The 24650-nt window shown below is 41.5% G+C and overlaps 1 protein-coding gene across 1 annotated transcript in view; it reads right to left on the minus strand.

Moving 5' to 3' along the window:
- The window catches only part of LOC127575809 (dnaJ homolog subfamily C member 3-like), a 131600-nt gene that overhangs the window by 84853 nt on the left and 22097 nt on the right, over window positions 1-24650 (minus strand).

Raw genomic sequence — 24650 nt, forward strand, 5'->3', positions numbered from 1 at the left:
GTGTGGCCTAACCAGAGTTTTGTAAAGCTGCATCATTACTTTGCGGCTCTTAAACTCGATCCCATGACTTATGAAAGCTAACATCCCATAAGCTTTCTTAACTACCCCATCCACCTGTGTGGCAACTTTCAGTGATCTGTGGATATGAACCCCCAGATCCTCTACACTGCCCAGAATCCTGCTATTTACCTTGTAATCTGCCTTGAAGTTTGTCCTTCTAAAGTGTACCACCTCACACTTCTCCAGATTGAACTCCATCTGCCACTTGTCAGCCCAGCTCTGCATCCTATCAATATTCCTCTGTAAGCTTCGACAGCCCTCCACACTATCTATAACAGAACCGATCTTTGTGTCATCTGCAAACTTGCTAACCCACCCTTCCACCCCCTCATCTAAGTCATTAATAAATATCACAAAAAGTAGAGGTCCCAGAACCGATCCCTGTGGGACACCACTAGTCACAGTCCTCCAATCCAAAAGCACTCCCTCCACCACAACCCTCTGCTTTCTACAGGCAAGCCAATTCTGAATCCACATGGCCAAGCCTCCCTGGATCCCTTCTGAAGCCGCCTACCATGTGGAACCTTGTCAAACGCCTTACTAAAATCCATGTAGACCACATCCACTGCACTACCCTCATCAATCTTCCTGGTCACCTCCTCAAAGAAGCCTATCAGGCTAGTGAGGCAAGATCTTCCTTTCACAAATCCATGCTGGCTGTCCCTAATCAGTCAATGATTCTCTAGATGATCATAGATCCTATCTCTTAGAATCCTTTCTAGCAGCTTACCCACCACAGACGTAATGCTCACTGGTCTGTAATTCGCTGGACTATCCCTACTACCTTTTTTGAATAAGGGGACAACAATCGCCACCCTCCAATCCTCCGGTACCATCCCCGTGGACAACGAGGACTCAAAAGATCCTAGCGAAATTATTCAATCTATTAGGAATAGTAAGGGGCACTCCATACATAATTGTACAGACAGACTTTAAATAAAATATTTTTACATACACAAAATTGTTTACATTTTATTTAAAATAACCAAATAATTTGGCCAGCACAAATAACACCAAAAAGCATCTCCTAAATCACTAACTGAATTCACCACCAGAGGGCTTAAGTACACCTGTCTGGACCAACAGAGAACATTTGTTACGTACCAGCAACAATAGAAACACAGAGTCGTGTATAAGTATTAGAAATTATTTTATTAATAACTACTTTTTGTTTTACTATCACTTAGTAAAAATGTTAGATATTAAACATTAACCCCAAAACTAAACTCGAAATGTGTGTGTGTGGCAAATTCCCAAACTCCAAGTCCAGGAATAGTTCTCTGCTCAGCAAGTCGTAAGGTAAAACGTGAGCAAAGGCTTTTGCAAAGCCACCGTTGAAAATGTAGAGAGAATAGAGAGAAATTACGAAATCCAAATGTTCACTGATGGAACCCATACGACACCTCAATCACTGATGATCTCCATTGCTTTGTTCCGAAGTATCTGCCATCTCAAAAGGCATTCGAGACGTGGCCGTCCACACAAATACCTGTTTCCCTCTGCAGGTTAACAACAGTGGACTCCACTGGATTGCTCCAAAAATCCATACGTGGATTGTAGTGACAGACACAGTTATTATTCTTCATCCATCGATACAGAGACCAGGAGTCAGTGTCTGTCTCTCTTCCTTCTCACTGACTCACTGAGCAAAAACGTCAGCACGTTGTAATCTTGTTGTGATGACACCACACACACACTACTACTCTACTGTACTATATGTTAAAGGGACATTCACCAAATAGCAACCTGATCCGCAACACCTCCACCCTAAAAAAGATTTGATCTACCAGAGCAAAATTTTTATCCGCGCATACTATTAGTAAAGCAATGTGTTATAATTATCATTCTACACAATCACAAAAAATCAGATTATTAAAGATACATTTATCTTTATTAATCTGGAAACATCGGAAAAGGCAATCAGCAATTATGTTATCTTTGACTTTAATGTGAGTTATCATGAGATCAAACTCTTGCAAAATTAAACTCCAGTTTAAAAACCTTCTGTTCTTGTTTTTCACTTGGCTCAGAAATACCAAGGGGTTATGATCTGTATACACAGTAAGTGGTTTCTGAGCGGTGCAAAATGCTGCAAAGCTAAAACAAGTGACAGTAACTCTCTCTGTGGTGGAATAATTCTTTTGAAATCATTAAATTTCTTTGAAAAGTAAGCTACAGGATGATCAATATCATCAGTCACCCTTCTGCAACAACACAGCTCTTGCAGCCTCATCACTGGCATCTACTGCTAATGAAAATGGCTTTTCAAAGTCAGGTGAATTGAGCACAGGACGGTAGCATAAAATGGCTTTCAGTTTCTTAAACGCTTCTTGGCAAGGATTTGTCCAAACAAACTTCACTCCCTTCTTCAGAAGATTAGTTAGGGGAAGAGCAATGTCAGCAATTTTTTTTTATACAAAATTTGTGATAATATCCGACCATTCCCAGAAACCTTCTAACAGTCCTCATACCCACTGGAATGGGGAACTCAGATATTGCTTGAACTTTTGCCTGAACAGGAGCTAACTCGCCTTGACCTACAACATAACCAAGATACGTCACAGTGGCATGGCCAAATTCACTTTTAGCCAGGTTAACTGTAAGGTTGGCTGTAAGGTTGGCTGTAAGGTTGGCTGTAAGGTTGGCTGTAAGGTTGTAAGAAAGTCTTTCAAACAACCTTTCTAACGCAGAGATGTGATCTTCCCATGTATCATTCCCTGTCACTAAGTCGTCAATGTAGGCATCTGTATGTTTTAGCCCATGAATTACAGAATTATTCATTCTTTGAAATGTTGCTGGAGCATTTTTCATTTCAAATGGCAAAACATTGTATTCATACAATCCAGAAGGGGTTACAAAGGCAGAAATCTCCCTTCCTCTCTCTGTCAATGGAACACACCAGTACCCTTTCAATAGGTCAATCTTCGTAAGAAATTTAGCCTTTTCCACGCTGTCTATGCAACCATCCATTCTAGGGATAGGGTAAGCATCTGACTTAGTTACAGCATTCACTTTTCTATAATCAGTGCAAAACCTAACACTCCCATCTGGCTTAGGCACAATAACACAGGGTAAACTCCAATTTGAAGTGGAACGTCTAATAATACCATTCTCTAACATATATTCAATCTCTTGGTCAACAAGTTTACTCTTTTCTCGATATGGGTGTTGTTTGATTGGTTTGCATCCCCAACATCAACATCATGATGAGTTACTGACATTCTTTTTGGAACATCCGGAAACAAGTTTTGAAATTTTAAAATTAACTGCTTCATTTGTTGTTTTTGCGAAATCTGTAAATGTTCCAACTTTGTTTCAAGGTTCTCTAGGATGTTTTAATTTCCCAGCTTCGGTGACACAATGTTTGGTCTAAATTGATCTTCCCCAGTCTCAACTTTAGATATCCTCGGAACAACACCCACATTATCAACCATGGCCACAGCTGGACTTCTCTCGTAATAAGGTTAAAGCATGTTTACATGACAGTGTTGTCTTTGCTTACATCAATCAGGTGTTTCAATTAAATAACTTAAATCATTTATTTTAGATGCAATGACATATGGCCCATGAAATCGGGCTTCCAGCAGGTTGTTTTGACTAGGGAAAAACACTAATACTTTATCCCCCTTCGTAAACAACCTTGGGCGAGCATGTTTATCAAAATATGTTTTCATTTTCATCTGGTTGGTTTTCAAATTCTCTTGCCAGCTGGCAGACTCTCTCCAGCAGCTTTTTAAATTTCTGAACATAGTCCAACAAACTCAAATGCATCTCCTCATTAACCCATTGTTCCCTTAACAATTCTAAAGGTCCTCTAACCTGATGTCAAAACACAAGTTCAACAGGACCAAACCCTAAGGATTCCTGCACTGACTCCCTCACTGCAACCAAAAGCAAATGAACTCCTTCATCCTAATCCTTTGTGTTTTCAAAGCAATAAGTCTTCAACATAGTTTTGAGAGTAGAATGAAATCTCTCCAGAGCTCCCTGAGATTCTGGATGATACAATCTGCTTTGCTCCCAGCTCATAGACTAATTGCTGAAATAAACCCAACATAAAATTACTCCCCTGGTCAGACTGGATATCTTTCGGTAAGCCAACCAAAGTGAAAAATTTTAAAGAGCCTTTGACACAGTCTTGACCTTAACATTTGAGTGGTATTGCCTCTGGAAATCTAGAAGTCGCACACACGATGGTCAACAAATACTGAGTCCCAGCTTTTGACTTTGGCAATAGGCCAACACAATCGACAATCACCTTCGAAAAGGGTTCGCCAAAAGCAGGAATAGGCTGCAAAGGAGCCACAGGAGGACTGATTCGGTTTACCTACCATCTGACATGTGTGACAAGTTCTACAAAACATCACCAGGCCAAAAGAATAGTTTCAAAATCTTTCTTACAGATTTATTCACACCAAAATAACCACCTAAAGGCATACTATGGGTCAGGTTTAAAATCTTATTCCTATAAACTTTAGGAACCACAACCTGGTGAATAACTTTCCATTCCTCACTAGCAGGGACATTAGGAGGTCTCCATTTCCTCATTAACACTCCAATTTTGACATAATATCCAGTTGGCACTTTCTCAATCTCATCACTTGAGAGTGCTTTTTCTCTCAATTCAGTAAACTCAGGATCCTTAGTCTGCTCCACTATAAATTCTTTCCTGGATAGAGACAAATCTTTTTACTCAGGCCCAATACAGTGATTTTGATCCTCCAGTAAAGACAGAAAAGTCTCGGACAAGTCATTATAACTTGCATCCTGTTTAGGATTGTCACAGGTGTTACGAACAGTGTTACTATTGGTGAATGTCCCTTTAAGATAGAGCATTAGTGGTGTGTGTGTGTTGGCATGGTTACGACTACAGAAGATAAAGGTCGTAATGACGTTTTGAAGCAGTCAGTCGGAGTCAGTCAGAGGGGAGACGGGGAGGGAGGGGAGACGGGGAGGGACAGAGACACCAGCCTGCTAGTCTCTATCAATGGATGGAAAACAGTAACTGTGCCTGTCACTTACAATCCACGTATGGATTTTTGGAGTAATCTGGTGGAGTCCACTTTGTCGTTAACCTGTAGAGGGAAACAGGTATTTGTGTGGATGGCCACGATTTGGATGCCTTTCGGGGTGGCAGATGCTTCGGAAGAAAGTGGTGGAGTAGTCACTGCTGAATAGACACGGAGGTGTCATATGGGTTCCATCATGGAACATTTGGATTTCATAATTACTCTATTTTCTCTCTACATCTACATTTTGTCTTCAATCAATGATGGTTGTTGAAGAAGCCTTTGCTCACGTTTCACCTTACGGCTTGCTGAACTGAACTTTGAGAACTATTCCTGGACTTGGAGTTTGGGAATTTGCCACACACACACTTTGAGTTTAGTTTTGGGGGTTAATGTTTAAGATTTAACATTTTTACTTCTAATATTCTAACATTTTTACTTTTATTTTTCTTATTATAAGTAGTTATTAATAAAGTAGTTTTAAACACTTATACATGATTCGGAGCGTTTCTTTTGTTGCTGGTTCGTAACACAGGGAACAAAATCAGGCTGCACAGGACTATCGGCCTTGGCTAATTCTTTAGCCCTAGCTCGAGTCACTGCACAGGATGGATAAACATCTGAATCGTTCTTGGGCTCATCAATAATTGGTTTGGTCATTAACTGTCCCACAGGGACAATATTTCCACCTGCAAGATCATTCCCTAATAACAAAGAAACTCCTTCCACTGGTAAACTAGGTCGTATCCCTATCTTAACAGGTCCTTCGACGAACTCTGACTTTAAAATTACCTGGTGCAAAGGGACAGACACAGTGTCACCTGTAATGCCTCACACTAGATTTACCTCACCAGTATCAGTTTCTTCACCAAAATTTAAAACACTGTCCAACAAGATAGATTGGGAAGCCCCAGTATCTCTAAGGATTTTCACTGGCACTTGGGGTGACCCAACATTCAGTGAAACAAAACCCTCTGGTACATAAGAACAGAATTCCTCCCTAACCTCATCCAACTTTTCAGCCTTTACCTCTGGCAAGGACTGATCTTTAACAACATGGCCAAAACCTTTTTGATTTTTAGGTTTCACTACTTGAAAACAAGCATTTGGCATGGCCTCCTTTTCTTTCTTTTTCTTCAAGAGGGAACAATTAGCTATCACACGACCAGGTTTCTTACAATAATAACAAGTACGCTCAGCAGGTTTCTCCAACACTGGCTTTCGATCATCTTTCCTCTTTTGATTACTTCCCAATTTAATCTCCAGTTTACCTGGATTGCCCTTATAACCCTTCTGAAAGGTCTTAGTTTGTCCCCATTTGGATTTATGGGTTAAAGCATACTCACTTGCCAACCTAGCAGTTTCTTGCAAAGTTTCCACCTCCTTTTCATTTAGATATGTTGTTATTTCAACTGGGACATACTTGTTAAAGTCCTCCACTAAAATCAATTCTCTCAATCTATCATAATCCCCATCTATATTTTTTAGACAAGCACCATCGTTCAAAACATATTCTCTTTCCATTGGCAAATTCCATGTACATCTGGTCTGCAGACTTCTTCAGGTCTTTAAATTTCTGTCTGTAAGCTTCAGGTACTAACTCATAAGCCTTAAGCATAGCTTGTTTTACCTTTGTATAATCAGCTGCATCCTCAACAGACAAAGCAGAATAAGCTTGTTGAGCTTGAACTTTATAAGAGCTCATCTTTCTTTTGGCCACTTTGAACTCTCAGCAACTTTTTCAAAATGTTGGAAATACTGATCAACTTGATCTTCCTCAAAAGGAGGGACTAATCGAACCTCCCTATTGGCTAAAATAAAATCATCAGAATCAGATTCCAAACTCCTTCGCTGCATTGCTAACTCATGTTGCCGCTGTTTCTCCTTTTCCTCCCCATCCATCTTCCTGATTGCCAGCTCAGCCTCTACCTGCAACTTCTTTTGTTCCAACTCGAACTTCATTTGCATTTGTTTTTGTTCTCATTGGGCCTCTATCTTTGCTAGCTGCACCTGGACATCAGAAATCGCTGGTTCACTCCCAGGAAACCGTTTTAACACATCCTTCCCAAACACATTCTCCTCCATGTAATGGCCAGCTATCAGTCTCTGAATATCTACCTTTCTCATAAACTGCGTTACTGCTTCAAGGTTTAGCTCTGCAGCAATTTTCAACAAATTATTCTTCCTCATCCCCTGCAATCCCACAGGGGTTGGCTTTTTCGAAGATGTATCTATTGTTGCTGGTGTCCACACACACAAACCAATCAAAAAGAATTTTATCAGACTGACCACAGTCGTCCACTAAGTCCCAATTTGTTCAAACCCAGACCTCTCGTACCAGTCTTGGGTTCGATTTCACAACACTCTCGTCAATCTTGGGATTGATTCCGGACAAGCCCCCAATTGTGTTACATACCAGCAACAATAGAAACACACTGAGTCACGTATAAGTATTAGAAACTATTTTATTAATAACTATATACGATAGAAAAGTAGAAATGTTAGATATTAAACATTAACCCCAAAACTAAACTCAAAGTGCGTGTGTGGCAAATTCCCAAACTCCAAGTCCAGAAATAGTTCTCAAAGTTCAGTTCAGCAAGTCATAAGGTGAAACATGAGCAAAAGCTTTTGCAAAACCACCACTGACTGAAGAGAAAGTGTAGAGAGAATATAGAGAGAAATTACGAAATCCAAATGTTCCACAATGGAACCCATATGACACCTCAATCACTGATGATCTCCATTGCTTTGTTCTGAAGTATCTGCCATCCCGAAAGGCATTCGAGACGTGGCCGTCCACACAAATACCTGTTTCCCTCTACAGGTTAATGACAAAGTGGACTCCACTGGATTGCTCCAAAAATCCATACGTGGATTGTAGTGACAGACACAGTTATTGTTCATCATTCATCGATACAGAGACCAGCAGTCAGTGTCTCTCTCTTCCTTCTCACCGACTCACTGAGCAAAAATGTCAGCACGTTGTAATCTTGTTGTCGTGACGACATCACATACACACTACTACTCTACTGTATTTTAAAGGGGCATTCGCCAAATAGCAACCTGATCCATAACACATTTGACAAAATAAAGCCCAAAGGATTAAATGAACAATAGTATGGATACAAAATTGACTAACCAATAGAAAACAGTGATGTCTTTTAAACGGGAAAGTATAGAGATGCATTCCTCAGGATATGGTGTTAGAAGAACAGTTCTTTTTGAGATTTCTTTCTACTCTTCCCCCCTTCACATTGACAATCTGAAATTGGATATCCAAGGAATAATTTTGCAGGTGACAAAAGTTTTAGAATATGGTAAATAATGAGATACTTGGGGGGGGGGGGGGGGGGCAGCCTGCTAAATTAGACCATAAAGTTAAATGCAGACAAATAGTTTTACATTTCAGTAATAAAATGGGGAGACAACATGAGCTCAAAAGAAGTTTGAGCTGGGAAGTGTTCTGGCAACATTTAGTTGGTTACCCGTATTGTCAGACTTCTCCTTTTCTCCTGCTAAATACTGCCTCAACAGCCTGTGAGAAACAATAGTCATGGGAGCTAAAACAGCAATAAATTAAGCTAGGGTCTCCTAACTGCTCTGCCAACATCTTGGGATGCAGGTAGTTAACTCTGACCTCCAGGTGCAGTCTCACCAATGTTTTGTACAAATGCAACAATGTCTTATCTCCTATGCTCAATGCCCTGACTAATGAAGGCCAGCGTGCCAAATGCCTTCTCGCCACCCTACCTGTAACTCTACTTTCAATGAACTATGTATTTCTACTCCTAGGTCCCTCTGTTCTGCAATACCTCATATGGCCTGACCATTTGCTGTACAAGTTCTACCCTAGTTTGACTTCCCAAAATGCAGCACTTCACATTTACCTGAACTGAAAGCCATTTGCCAATCTTCAGCCCACTTGCCCAGCTAATCAAGGTCCACCTGTAATTTTTGATAGCCTTTGTCACTGTATATCCACAAACTTACTAACCATGCCTTGCTTATATAAATAATGAACAAAAGGTCCCAGTGTCAACTTACGGCATACCACTAGCCACAAGCTAAGAAACAACCTTCAACCATCACTCTCTGCTTCCTATCATTGAAAATTCTGAATCCAGTTAGTTATCTTTCCCTGGATCCCATGTAATCTAACCTTCCAGACTAGCCTGTCATGTGGGACCTTGTCAAAGGCCTTGCTGAAGTCCATATAGGCAATATCCACTGCCGTACTCTCATCTATCCTCCTGATTACGTCTAAAATGTCCAATATGTCAGACTGTATTTCCCATGCACAAAGCCATACTAACCATCTCTTAAACCCTTGCAGGGAAATTTGCTAGTGCTACACTGGAGGGTTTGAACTAGATTGACAGGAGGGTGGAACTCTGAGCAGGGAAAAAAAAGTCATGGAATAAAGCAGTCACCAGCAAGAGAAGTTTAGTAATCACAAATGCCAGGGCACACTAAAAGCAGGGAAAGAAATATCCAGTTAAACTCCATTTATTTCAATGCATGAGGTTTAACAGGCAAGGCGGAAGAACTGAGCGTTGATTGGCTCCGAGGACTGGGATATTATAGTTATAACAGAAACATGGCTGAGAGAAGGGCAGGACTGGCAGCTCAATGTTCCAGGATACAGATGCTACAGGCACAGAGTTACAGGTAAGTGAGGAGGGGGGTGTTTCCTTTTTGATAAGGGAGAACATAACAGCAGTACTTAGAGATGGCATTCTCTTGGGAGATCATCCTGTGATCATCATATGGGTAGAACTTAGAAACAAGGGGAGGGTCACTCAAGTGGGACTGTATTATGGACTCCCCCCCAATAGTCAGTGGGAACTTGAGGAACAGGTGTGGAGGAAAATTGCTCATAGTTGAAAGAATAATAGGGTTGTACAAGTGTGGGATTTTAATTTCCCTGGTATTGACTGGACTACCCAGAGTGTTAAGGATGGAATTTGTGAAGTGTCCAGGGAAGTTTCCAGAGTCAATAATATAGAGGGCCCTACTTGGGAGGGTGCAATACCGGACCTTCTGTTAGGGAATGAGGTAGGGCAGTGACAGTCAGGGAGCACTTTGACTTTAGTGACCATAATTCTGTTAGTTTAAGATAGTGATGAAAAAGAATAGGACAAGTCCACAAGTTAGTGTCCGAAATTGCAGCAGGGCTGATTCTGGGGGAATTAGGCAGGATCTAACAGAGGTCAATTGGGTGATCCTGTTTGAAGGGAAAGTAACAAAGGAGAAGTGTGAGGCTTTTAAGATTGTGATAAAGATTCCAGGAGCAGCGGTGTTCGGGTGTGAAGGATAAACCTGGCAAGTTCAGGGAACCCAGACTGCCAGGAGATATTGAGGCTCTGGTCAAAAAAAAAGGAAGTGTACTGTTACGGACTCAGTGAAAGTCCCTTTAAGGTAGAGAGTGTGTGTGTATGTGTGTGTGGGGCGTGCTTACGTCAATAGAAGATAATGGACGTAATGACGTTGTTGAAGGAGAGAGAGAGAGATGGGAGAGAGACACCAGCCTGCTAGTTTTCTCTATCGATGGATGAGAAACAATAACTGTGTCTGCCACTGAAATCCATGTATGGAAGTTGGAAGTAATCCGGTGGAGTTCACTCTGTTGCTGACCTGTAGAAGGAAACAGGTATATGTGTGTGGACGACCACGATTCGGAGGCTTTTCGGGGTGAGGAAGTCACTACCGAGTAAACACTGAAGTGTCACTGGGGTTCCATCGTGGAACATTTGGATTTCGTATTTACTCTCTCTCTGTTTCTCTACGTCTACGTCTTATCTTCAGACAACGGTGGTTGTTGAAGAAGCCCTTGCTCGTGTTTCACCTTATGGCTTGCGGAACTGAACTTTAAGAACCATTCCTGAACTTGGAGTTTGGGACTTTGCCACACACACACACACACACGAAGAGTTTAGTTTTTGGGGTTAACGTTCGAGGTTTAACATTTTTGAAGTCTAACATACTAACATTTTTACTTTTATTTTACGTATTATCATAAGTAGTGATTAATAAAATAGTTTTTAACACTGAATCATGCTCAGTGTTTCTTTTGTTGCTGGTTCGTGACAAAATTGGGGGCTCGTCCGGGATCCAATCCAAAGATTAATGAGTGTCGTCTGGGATCGTTCCCCAGATTGACGAGATTTGTTCGGGATTCAATCCAAAGATTTTTAAGGGAGGTCTGATAAATTCTTTTTAATTGGCTTGTGTGTGTGGAAACCAGTAGCAATGGATATTAAGGCATTTTTGGAGTCACCAACCCAAAAGGGATTGGAGGTGGTGAAAAAGGATGATCTGATAAAGATTGCTACAAGGTTAAACCTTACAGAAGTAAAGCAGTCTATGAGAAAGGCAGATATTCAGAGACTGATAGCTGGCCATTATGTGGAAAAGAAGGTGTCTGAGAAGGAAGTGTTAAAACAGTTTCCTGGCAGTGAAATAGCAATTTCTGAGGCACAGGTGCAGCTGGCAAAGATTAGAGGCTGAACGAGAGCAAAAGAAAGAGATTAGAGGCTGAACGAGAGCAAAAGAAAGAGATTAGAGGCTGAACGAGAGCAAAAGAAAGAGATTAGAGGCTGAACGAGAGCAAAAGAAAGAGATTAGAGGCTGAACGAGAGCAAAAGAGATTAGAGGCTGAACGAGAGCAAAAGAGATTAGAGGCTGAACGAGAGCAAAAGAGATTAGAGGCTGAACGAGAGCAAAAGAGATTAGAGGCTGAACGAGAACAAACGCAGTTAAAGATAGAGGCCGAACGAGATAAATTAGAGGCCGAACAAAAGATAACTCAGATGAAGTTAGAGGCTGAACGGGAACGGGAACTAATTCGGTTAAAGATTGAGGCAGAGGAGAAGGAAAAACAGAGGCAGCATGAGTTACAAATGAAGCGAAAGAGTTTGGAATCTGATTCTGATGATGGGTTTTCAGCCAGCAGGGAGGTTCGATTAGTCCCTCCTTTTGAGGAAGATCAGGTTGATTAGTATTTCCAACATTTTGAAAAGGTTGCTGAGAGTTCAAACTGGCCAAGGAAAGGATGGGCTCTTATGGTACAGAGTGTGTTTAAAGGTAAAGCTCAAAAAGCTTATTCTGCTTTGTCTGCTGAGGATGCAGCTGATTATACCAAGGTAAAACAAGCTATATTGAAGGCCTATGAATTGGTACCAGTAGCTTATAGACAAAAATTTAGAGACTTGAGGAAATCTGCAGATCAGAATTATATGGAATTTGCCAATGGAAAGAGAATATGTTTTGAACGATGGTACATGGCTAAAAATGTAGATGAGGATTTTGATAAATTGAAAGAATTGATACTAGTGGAAGACTTTAAAAGATGTGTTCCAGCTGAATTAACAACATATTTAAATGAAAAGGCAGTGGAAACTTTACAAGAACCTGCCAAGTTGGCAGATGATTATGCTTTAACCCATAAATCCAAATGGGGACAACCTGAAACCTTTCAAAAGAGTTACAAGGACAATCCAGGTAAACCGGAGATTAAATTGGGAGGTAATCAAAAAGGAAAGGATGAAAAGAAGCCAGGGCTGGAGAAACCTGTTGAGCGTACTTGTTATTACTGTAGGAAACCTGGCCATGTGATATCTAATTGTGCCCTTTTGAAGAAAAGGAAGGAAGCTGTGCCCAATGCTTGCTTTCAGGCAATTAAAAATCAAAAAGGTTTAGGAGACGTTGTTAAAGATCAGTCCTTGCAAGAGGTAAAAGCAGAAAAGTTGGAGGAGGTGAGAAAGGAATTCCGTTCTTATGTATCAGAGGGTTTTGTTTCACTGAATGATGAGTCACCCCAGGTGCCAGTGAAAATTCTTAGAGATACTGGGGCTTGTCAATCTCTCTTGCTGGACAGTGTTTTAAATTTTGGTGAAGAAAGTGACACTGGTGAGGTAAATCTAATACGAGGCGTTACAGATGACACCATATCTGTCCCTTTACACAGGGTGATTTTAAAGTCAAAGTTTGTAGAAGGACCAGTCGAGATGGGGATAAGACCTAGGTTGCCAGTGGAAGGAGTTCTTTGTTATTGGGAAATGACCTTGCAGATGGAGAAATTGTTCCTGTGGTACGGTTAACAACCAAACCAAGGATTGATGAGTCTGAGAATGATCCAGATGTTTACCCATCATGTGCGGTGACTCGAGCTAGAGCTAAAGAATTAGCCAAGACAGACAGTCTGATGCAGTCTGATGTGGTTCCTTGTGACAGTCCTAAACAGGAAGAAAATTATGATGCCTTATCTGAGACTTTTCTGTCTTCACTGGAGGATCAACATCCTTATAGTGAGCCTGAATTTAAAGATTTGTCTTTGTCGAGGAAGGATTTTATGGTGGAACAGACAAAGGACCGAGTTGACAGAATTGAAAGAAAAAGCACTCTCATGTGAGGAGATTGAAAAAGTGCCAATTGGATATTATGTCAAAAATGGAGTGTTAATGAGGAAATGGAGACCTCTTCATGTTCCTGTTAATGAGGAATGGGAAGTTATTCATCAGGTTGTTGTTCCAAAAGTTTATAGGGATGAAATTTTATGGCCCACAGTATGCCTTTGGGTGATCATTTTGGGGTGAATAAAACTGCAGAGAAGATCTTGAAACAATTCTATTGGCCTGGTTTGAGAAAGGATGTGGTGATGTTTTGTCAAACCTGTCACACATGTCAGATGGTAGGTAAACCAAATCAAAAACCCCCTGTGGCTCTGTTGAAGCCAATTCCTGCTTTTGGTGAACCCTTTTCGAAGGTGATTGTGGACTGTGTTGGCCCATTACCAAAGTCTAAGACTGGAAATCAGTATTTGTTAACCATCATGTGTGCCACTTCTAGATTTCCAGAGGCAATACCCCTTAGAAATATTAAGGCCAAGATGGTGTCAAAGGCTCTTGTAAAATTTTTTTCCTTGTTTGGTTTGCCAAAAGAAATCCAATCTGATCAAGGTAGTAATTTTATGTCAAATTTTTTTCAACAACTAGTCTATGAGCTGGGGAGCAAAGCAGATTGTATTATCTGCATAACATCCAGAATCTCAAGGAGCTCTGGAGAGATTTCATTCTACTCTCAAAAATATGCTGAAGACTTATTGCTTTGAAAACACAAAGGATTGGAACGAAGGTATTCATTTACTTTTATTTGCCGTTAGAGAATCAATCCAGGAGTCAATAGGATTTAGTCTGTTTGAGCTTGTATTTGGAGTTGTTGAGAGAGCAATGGGTTAATGAAGAAGTACACTTGAGTCTGTTGGACTATGTCCAAAAATTTAAAACTTGGTTGGAGAGAGTCTGCCAGTTAGCGAGAGAGAATTTGAAAACTAGCCAGATAAGAATGAAGACATATTTTGATAGACGTGCTCGGCCTAGGACATTTGCAGTGGGACAAAAGGTGTTGGTATTTTTCCCTAGCCAAAATAATCCATTACAATCTCGTTTTTCTGGACCCTATGTTATTGAATCTTGAGTGACTGATTTAACATATATAATCAAAACACCAGATAGACGCAAGAAAACACAACTCTGTCATGTAAACATGCTAAAACCTTATTATGAGAGGGATTCAGTTGTGGCCTTGGTGGATGATGTAAAGGTTGTTTCTAGAATGCCTGATGTTGATGTTGAGGAAGGCCAATTTAGACCAAATATTGTTCCATCGAAACTAAAAAACCAAAATATCCTGGAGAACCTTGAAACGAAGTTGGACCATTTACAAGTTTCACGAAAACAACAGATGAGAGAATTAATTTTAAAATTTAAAAATTTGTTCCCAGATGTTCCAAACAGAACATCGATAATTACCCATGATGTTGATGTTGGGGATGCAAAACCAATCAAACAACACCCATATTGAATGAATGTGGAAAAAAGTAAACTTGATCAGGAAATAAAATACATGTTGGAAAATGATATTATTAGACATTCTACTTCGAATTGGAGTTCGCCCTGTGTTATTGTACCTAAACCTGATGGAACTGTTAGATTTTGCACAGATTACAGGAAAGTGAATGCTGTAACTAAGTCAGATGCTTACCCTATTCCTAGGGTGGATGATTGCATAGATAGAGTGGGAAAGGCAAAATTTCTTACGAAGACTGACCTATTAAAAGGGTACTGGTGTGTTCCATTAACAGATAGAGGAAGGGAGATTTCAGCCTTTGTAACCCCTTCTGGATTGTATGAATACAATGTTTTACCATTTGGAATGAAAAAATGCTCCGGCAACATTTCAAAGAATGATTAATTCAGTGATTCATGGGTTAAAACATACAGATGCCTACATTGATGACTTAGTGACTGGGAATGATACATGGGAGGATCACATCTCTGCATTAGAAAGGTTGTTTAAAAGACTTTCCAAGGCTAACCTTACAGTTAACTTGGCTAAAAGTGAATCTGGCCATGCCACTGTGACATATCTTGGTTATGTTGTAGGTCAAGGCAAGCAAGCTCCTGTTCAGGCAAAAGTTTCAAGCAATATCTGAGTTCCCTATTCCCACAGGTACGAGGACTGTTAGAAGATTTTTGGGAATGGTTGGATATTACCCAAAATTTTGTAAAAATTTTGCTGATATTTCTCTTCCCCCAACTAATCTTCTGAAGAAGGGAGTAAAGTTTGTTTGGACAGATTCTTGTCAAGAAGCATTTGAGAAGCTGAAAGCCATTTTATGCTACCATCCTGTGCTCAAAACATCTGACTTTGAAAAGCCATTTTCATTAGCAGTAGATGCCAGTGATGAAGCTGCAGGAGCTGTGTTGTTGCAGAAGGGTGACCTTGATGATATTGACCATCCTGTAGCTTACTTTTCAAAGAAATTTAATGAGCATCAAAAGAATTATTCCACCATAGAGAAAGAATTACTGTCGCTTGTTTTAGCCTTGCAACATTTCAGTGTATATGTTTGCACCGCTCAGAAACCATTGACTGTGTATACAGATCATAACCCATTGGTGTTTCTGAGCCGAGTCAAAAACAAGAACAGAAGGCTAGTAAACTGGAGTTTAATTTTGCAAGAGTTTGATCTCATGATAACTCACATTAAAGGCAAAGATAATGTGATTGCTGATTGTCTTTCCTGATGTTAAATGGGAAACATGTATCTGTACTAATCTGATAGTCTGTAGTTGTGTAGAATGATAATTATTAACATTACTAACTGTATGCGCGGTTAAATTTTTCTTAGGAAAAAATTTTTTTTTTTAGGTGGGAGGTGTTACGGACTTAGTGAAAGTCCCTTTAAGGTAGAGAGTGTGTGTATGTGTGTGTGGGGTGTGCTTACGTCAATAGAAGATAAAGGATGTAATGACGTCGTTGAAGAGCGAGAGCGAGAGCGAGAGACCAGCCTGCTAGTGCTAGAAACAATAACTGTGTCTGCCACTGAAATCCATGTATGGAAGTTGGAAGTAATCCGGTGGAGTTCACTTTGTTGCTGACCTGTAGAAGGAAACAGGTATACGTGTGTGGACGACCACGATTCGGATTCTTTTCGGGGTGAGGAAGTCACTACCGAGTAAACACTGAAGTGTCGCTGGGGGTTCCATCGTGGAACATTTGGATTTCGTATTTACTCTCTCTCTGTTTCTCTACGTCTAATCTTCAGACAACGGTGGTTGTTGAAGAAGCCCTTGCTCACGTTTCACCTTATGGCTTGCGGAACTGAACTTTAAGAACCATTCCTGAACTTGGAGTTTGGGACTTTGCCACACACACACACACGAAGAGTTTAGTTTTTGGGGTTAACGTTTGAGGTTTAACATTTTTGAAGTCTAACATACTAACATTTTTACTTTTATTTTACGTATTATCATAAGTAGTGATTAATAAAATAGTTTTTAACACTGAATCATGCTCTGTGTTTCTTTTGTTGCTGGTTCGTGACAGTACCTTGTGTTGAGGAGGTCAGGGTCAAGTGAATCCCTTGATGACTATAAAAAGATTAATACCCTTGAGGGAAATCAGGAGGGCAAAGAGAGGGTATGAGATGGATCTGGAGGAACTCAGTAGGCCAGGCAGCATCCGTGGAGAAAAGCAAGCAGTCAATGCATCAGGTCAGGACCCTTCTTCAGGACTGAAGATAGGAAAAGGGGAAGCCTAGTATATAAGGGGGAAAAACAGAGCAGTGATAGGTGGACAAAAGAGGGGAGTGGGGTGGGCACAAGCTGGTGATAGGTAGATACAGGTAAAAGATAGTGATAGGCAGGTGCAGAAGAGGAAGGGAGAGCAGATCCACCAGGGGATGGGTCAAAGGCAAGGAGAAAAAAAGATAGGCTAGGAAAAGGAAGAAGAGAAGCATGGTGCGGGGGAATTGTGGGAATTACTTAAAGTGGGAGAATTCAATGCCATTTGGCTGCAAGGTTCAAAGATGGAAAATGAGGTGCAGTTCCTCCAGTTTGCAGTTGGAATTCCCTTTTTCCTAACTTCATTTTCCCTCCTCTACATTAGGCTTCCCCTTTTCCCATCTTCAACTTATAGTAACCCATTTCCACCCCCCCACCATGCTTCTTCTCTAGCCTCTCTTTTTTGAATGCTGTCTATTTAGACAGCCTTTGACAAGGTCCCACATGGCAGGCTGGTATAGAAAGTTAGGTCCCATGGAATCCAGGGAGAGCTGGTTCGGTGGATTCAAAATTGACAGAGGTAGGAAATAGGTCGCGGTTGTTACTCAGAATAGAGGCTGGTGACTAGTGGTGCACACCAGGGTCACTGTTGGGACCCTTGTTATTCATTATGACAAATACATCTTTGGACTTTGTGGGATGCGAGAGAAGAAATTGCAAGGGACCTTGTGGAGATATTTGCTTCATCGTTAGCCACTGGTGAAGTACCTGAACACAGAACTTTGCGAACTTGTTATAAAAGATTTGGATGCAAATTCACAAGGCTTGATCAGTAAGCTTGCAGATGACACAAAAATACTAAGTGTTGTTGATGGTGAAGGCGGCTATTGTAGATTACAAGAAGATCTTGATCAGTTAGGGAGTGGGCCGAGGAGTGGCAAATGAATTTCAATACAGATAGGTGTAAAGTAATGCATTTTGGAATGTAAAAGATAATTGGAAATGTAAGGGTTAATGGCATGCAGCTATTCTTCCCATGGCTTGATATTGCTTCAACCATAGGGTGACTATAGTTACAAATACAAATTTGTAGCCATAACTATAGTCATTCCATGGTTGAAGCAATATCACACCATGGGAAAAATAGCTGCATACCATTAACCCTTACACTTCCAGTTATCTTTTACAGGAAAGTCAAACCAGCATAGGACTTGTTCTATTAATGGTAGGGGACTACGGAGTGTAATAAAACAGGTGGCAAGTATATGGAACAAGCTGCCAGAGGAAGTAGTTGAGGCAGTATAATAGTATCATTTAAGCAGCACTTGGATAGCTATATGAAGGGGCAGGCCTTAGAGGGATATGGAAATTGGGACTAGATGGGTGGGCACCATGGTCAGCATAGACTCATTGGACTGAAGGGCCTGTGTCTGTGCTGTATTGCTCTATGACCTTCCCTATCCAAAGGTGGATAGATCCTGCCCCTCAAAATCCCCTCTAGTAACTTAGCCACCACTGACGTCAAACACACTGGCCTGTAGTTCCTTGGATTGTCCTTGCTGCCCTTCTTAAATAACAGTACAATATTAAACAACCTACAGTCTTCTGGAACTTCACTTGTGGCTAAAAATGAAGCAAATATCTCTGCAAGGGCCTCTGCAATTCCATCCCCAGCTTCCCACAAGGTCAGAGGATGTACTTGGTCAGAGGATACACTGGGGATTTATCCACCTTAATGTGCCCCAAGACCACCAAATACCTCCTCCCTGATAATTCATATGCAGTCCAAGACATCATTCATTTTCCTCATTTATTTCACATCCATCATTTTCTCCACAGTAAAAAAAACTGAGGAAAAATATTCATCAAAAATCTCACCTATCTCATGGCTCCACATGTGGACAGCCATGCTGATCTTCAAAAGGACCATTTCTCTCCCTGGGCATCCTTTTGCTCTTAATATTCTTGTAAAACCTCTTAGAATTTTCCTTAATACTGTCTGCCAGAACCATTTCATACCCTCTTGCTCTCCAGATTTCTCAAGTGTACTCCTAAACTTCTTGCAGTCAGAAGGATGCACTTGATTGCCCAAAGCCAATATATGCCTCCTTTTTCCTGACCAGAGCCTTACATCTCTCATCAACTATGCATCCCTAAACTTGCCAGTCCTGCCCTTCACCCTTGCAGAAACATGCTGTCCCTGGATTCTTGATATCACACTATTGAAAGCCTCCCACTTGCCAGTCATGCCCTTACCAGCAAACAATCCCACCCAATCGACCTCTGCAAGATCCCACCTAATGTCTCCAAAATTGGTCCTACCCAAGTTCAGGACCTTAACCTATCTTTCTCCACAACCATTTTAAAACTAATAGAATTATGGTAATTGAATCCAAAGTGCTCCCCAACTGACACTTCAGCCACTTGCCCTACCTCATCCCTCAAGAGGCCCTCTCTCTAAAAGGGCTTTTATATATTAAGGAAACTTTCTTGGACACATTTCATAGATTCCCTATTACAAAATTAGAGGGACATAAATAGTCTGTCTTCTTCCCAGAGCAGGGTATCCAGAAATAGAGAGTACAAATTTAAGGTGAAAGGGGAGAAATGTAAAGGATATTAGTTTAATTTGGCATCATGTTTGGCACAGACATTGTGGGCAGAAGGGCCTATTCCTGTGCTATGATATGAGGGGGCAGGCCCCCCCCCAAATACAGGCTGGTATTTACCTGGAATGAGCTGCCAGAGGTGGTGGAGCCAGACACAATCGCAATGTTTAAAAGGCATTTGGACAAGTACTTAAAATGGAAAGGGACAGAAAGATATGGGCCTAATGTAGACAAATATGATTAGCATAATTAGGCATCACATTCAGCATGTAAGAGGTGGGCCGAAAGGGCGGGTTGTATGATTCAGCTGGGCAATTGAGTTTCTTATTAAAGTAATGGAAGGACATAATGGAGGGCTCATCACCGAGTCTATACTAGTAGAACTCAAAAATAAGTGCAATCACTCTGCTGGGATTATACTACAGATCCCCCAAGAGCCATCCGGACATTGAGGAACAGATATGCATGCAGATTTAGGAAATGTGTAAAACCAACGGGATTGTTCTGATGGGCAAATTCAACTTCCCTAATATAGATTGGACCTCCTTAGTGCAAGAAGTTTAGATGGGGCAGTATTGTTAGATGCATCAATATGTAGATGGTCGAACAAGAGGGGCCATACTGACCTGGTGTTGGGAAATGAGCCTGGACAGGCAACCAACCTTTCAGTGAGAACAGTTAGGAAACAGTGACCACAACTCAAGCTTTAAGATAGCTATAAGGAAGGTTAAGTATGGACCTTGTATTAAATTGGAGCAGGGCAAATTTCAAGAATATTAAGGAGGAACAGCTGTTTTTTGGGCAAGTCGACATCTGGACATGTGGAGGGTGTTTAAAAACCAACTGCACAGAGCACAGGACAAGGATGTTCCAGTAGGAAGGATAGATAAGGATGGCAAGGCAAGGGAACCTTGGATGTTGAGAGAGGTAATGAATTTAGTAAAAAAAACAGATGTAGGGTTTAGGAAGCTAACAATCAAACGGAGTCCTTGAGGATCATTAAGAAAAAACTGGGAAAGAACTCAAGAAGAGAACTAAGAGAGCCAGGAAGGACCATGCAAAGTCTTTGCAAAGGAGGTCTAAAATATTAAGTGTTATTGAAGTTAAAGTGTTATTGAAATTAAAACATTTCAAGAGCAAGAGGATAATTAGGGAAAGGGTAGGACTTCTCAAGGATAGGAGGAGGGAACATGTGCTTGGAGGTGGAGGATGTGGGTGAGGTCCTAAAATGAGTACTTTGAATCAGTACTTACCAAGGAGAAGGACGTGGATTATAGTGAGATCAGTATGGAGAGTGCTAATATGCTAGAGCATTTTGAGATAAAGGAGAAGGAATGTCAGGTCTCTTAGAAGAAAATCGAAGTGGATAAATTCCCAGGGCCTGATTGAATATACCCCAGGTTAGTGAGAGAGGCAAGAGACGAGATTGCTGGGGCCCAGAGGACTGGCAAGTAGCTAATGTTGTTCCATTATTCATGGCGGGAAATAAAGATAAGCCTGGCAACCATGGACCAGCGAGTCTCATGCCAGTGAGGGGGAACCTATTGGAGAGGATTCTTTGGGATCGGATTTATAAGCATTTGGAAAACCATAGGCTAATTAGGGAATCAGCATGGCTTTGTGTGAGGCAAGTCCTGTCTTACTGACTGAGTTGAGGTGACAAAGGTGATTGATGAAGGTAGAACTGTGCATGTTGTCTACACGGATTTTACTAAGGTACCTCATGAGAGACTCGTACAGAAGATTAAGATACATGGGATCCAAGGTGACTTGGCCACATGGATTCAGAATTGGCTTGCCCACAGAAGACAGAGGATAGCGGTTGATGGACTTATTCTGGCTGAAGGTCCATGACTAGTGGTGTTCCATAGGGATCTGTACTAGGACTTCTGTTTGTGATCTCTTTTAAAATAAAAACTTGAATGACAATTTGATGGATGGGTTAGTAAGTTAGCAAATGATACCAATACTGGTGTAGAAGATTGCCAAAGAATACAGAGATATAGATCAGCTGCAATTATGGGCAAAGAAGTGGCAGGTGCAGTTTAATTTGGCCAAATGCGAGGTGTTACACTTTTGGAGATCAAGTGCAAGAGGGATAGTACACTGTTAATGGCACAACAGAGTTGATGTAGAGAGAGATCTTGGGGTCCGAGTCAATAGCTCCCAGAAAGCGGTGGCACAGGCTGATAGGGTGGTAAAGGCGGCATATGGCATGCTTGCCTTTATTAGTCAAGGCACTGAGTTCAAGAATCAGGAAGTTATGTTACAGCTTTAAAAGACTCCAGTTAGGCCACATCTGGAGTATTGCATTCAATTCCAGTCACCCCATTATAGGAAGAATGTGGAGGCTTTGGAGGGGGTGCAGAAGAGGTTTACCAGGATGCTGCTTGGATTAGAGGGTATGTGCTACAAGGAGAGGCTGTGTTCTCTGGAATGGCAGAGGCTGTGGGGGGATCTGAAAGTTGTAAGATTGAGAGGCAAAGATATAGTGAACAGTCAGCATCTCTTTTCCAGGGCCAAAACATCTAATACTAGAGCGCATGCATTTATGGTGAGGTGGGTAAGTTCAAAAGAAATGTGCGGGGCAATTTCTTATTATATCCAATATACACAGTGGTGAGTGCTTGGAATGCTCTGCCAGGGTGGTAATGGAGGCAAATATGATAGAGGTGTTCAAGAGGCTCTTAGACACACAAATGTGCAAAGAATGGATGGATATGGACATTGTGTAGGCAGAAGGGATTGGTTTAGTTAAGCATTTAATTACTAGTTTAATTAGTTTGGCACAACATCATGGGTTGAAGTACCTGTTCCCACACTATTTCAAATGCCTTGGTTTGTTAATAGTTTAATCAAATATTTGGTAATCTTCCAGTAGTCAAAGTTGTATTTTTAAAGAGACAGATGTGGCTTTTTTTTTTGGACAGACACAGCTCCAATTATGATCCACGGCCAGAGTTCTCTGCCCAAAGAGACAAAGGTCTCCGTCGCCATAAATTTCCAGGCACCTGGATCAAATGTGAAGGAAAGTAAGATAACAAAATGAAAGCAGCGTCCATTTGAGTACAAAATGGTAGCCTGAGTTACAAGGCAGAAAAAAAGATGCAGAATATAAGGGAAATATATAAAGTATCAATCCTGACCACTGTTGCTGGCTGTGTGGAGTTCTTGGATAGGTGCTTGGAGGAGAGGGACCTGGAGGGAGATGGACCGAATGTAGGAAAATGGGATGAGCTAGGAGGACAATGTGATCGGTGTGGACTCATTGGGCCGAAGGGCCTGTATCCATGCTGCATTGCTCTACGACTCAATTGAAATTTATCACCAGTAGGGGCTTTGAAACAGGCTCAACTATGATGCCAAATACACTTTGCCAGCCTAATAAATGCTACTAGAGTTAGACTCATTGCCAAGATACCAAAACACATGACACCATTGGTGGAACTACAACCAAACAATTCAACTTGGGAGTAGAAAATGATAAAGCAATAGTGAGCCATGAAACAGAATTTGGCAGATAATGCATCAAATTTTATTTTAACTCCATTATAAAAGTATGAATTCTATTTAAAACAGTTTCTATACAGGGACTGAGATTTTTTTGTCCCAACCAAAGGTAAAAATTTGGAATTTGTTGAGGACATGATAACAGTAGACATAGCCTTTACAACCCTCCCTGGTCCTACAATCTCTTGAGGCTGGTGAGTAGCTGATAAAGGTATGGTTTAACTGTTATTGTTATAAATTTTAAGTAGAATAAAGCTAGGTAGAGAAAGAATAGTTCAGATGGAGGATATGTCAATGTGCTGCAGCTGCATAATGTGGGAGCTAGTGGACCCTGCTGTGGTTAAACGGTGACCACATCTGCAGTGAGTGTTTCAGGCTGGAGGAACTTCGGCTCAGAATTGATGAGCTGGAGTCGCAGCTTCAAACACTGCAAAGCATCAGGGAGGGAGAGTTGCATAGATGCTGTGCATCGGGAGGCATTCACCCACTTAGAGCAGGTACTTCTAGGGTCCAGCAGGCAGATAGATGGGTGACCGTCATGGTAGAGAAAAAGGGAACAGGCAGACAGTGCAGAGGACCTTGGAGGCTGTTCCCCTCAGTAACAGGTTTTCCACTTTGGATGCTGTTGAGGGGGATGACCTACAGGGATCAAGCAGCAGAAGCCAGGTCTCTGGCACTGGGACTGGGCCTGCTGCTCAGAAGGGAAGGAAGGAGAAGAGGAAGGCAAGCGATAGGGGTCTCGATAGTTAGGGAAACAGACAGGAACTTCTGTGGACATGAGCGAGAATCCCAGATGGTATGTTGTCTCCCAGGTGCCAAGGGTCTGGGATCTCTCTGATCAGGTCCACAGCATTCTTGTGTGGGAGGGAAAGCAGCCAGAAGTTGTGGTACATGTCAGTGGGGGTCAGGCATTGTATTGCTTCTTCCCTGAAGATTTGTAACCAGTTTTGGGGGTGTGTGTGTCCCTTGTTGCAATTTTCCCCATGTTTGCGATCATGTGTGTGTGCACAAGTGTGCATCCATTCCATTCATTCTGTCCCTCGTTTGTCTTTATGAATAAATCATTTTTAAACTCCAAAGACTGTGTTCAGAGTCCTTGCCCTTTGAGACCTCAAAGAACCTCTTACAACATTTGACGCTGCAAGCAGGGTCTTAAAGGTCTTGGCTGGACACAGACACAGGGGGGATGTTTTGGAACAGGGGGAAGGCGACCAGTGCAGGCACTGAGGGGAGGACTCCCAGGTGGACCGATGAGAGTAAGGGATTTGGGAGCTTGGCCAGCATGCTGGCAGACCATGGTAAGCCAGTGGACTGGGCTGAGCAGTTAGGTCCACGTGGAGAGAAACTGGGGAACCACGTGGTCACCCTCCTCCAGAAGTCAGGGTTCCCCAGAG

The sequence above is a fragment of the Pristis pectinata genome, chromosome 11 (genome assembly GCF_009764475.1).
Source record: "Pristis pectinata isolate sPriPec2 chromosome 11, sPriPec2.1.pri, whole genome shotgun sequence".
In the NCBI taxonomy this organism is placed as follows: Eukaryota; Metazoa; Chordata; class Chondrichthyes; order Rhinopristiformes; family Pristidae; genus Pristis; species Pristis pectinata.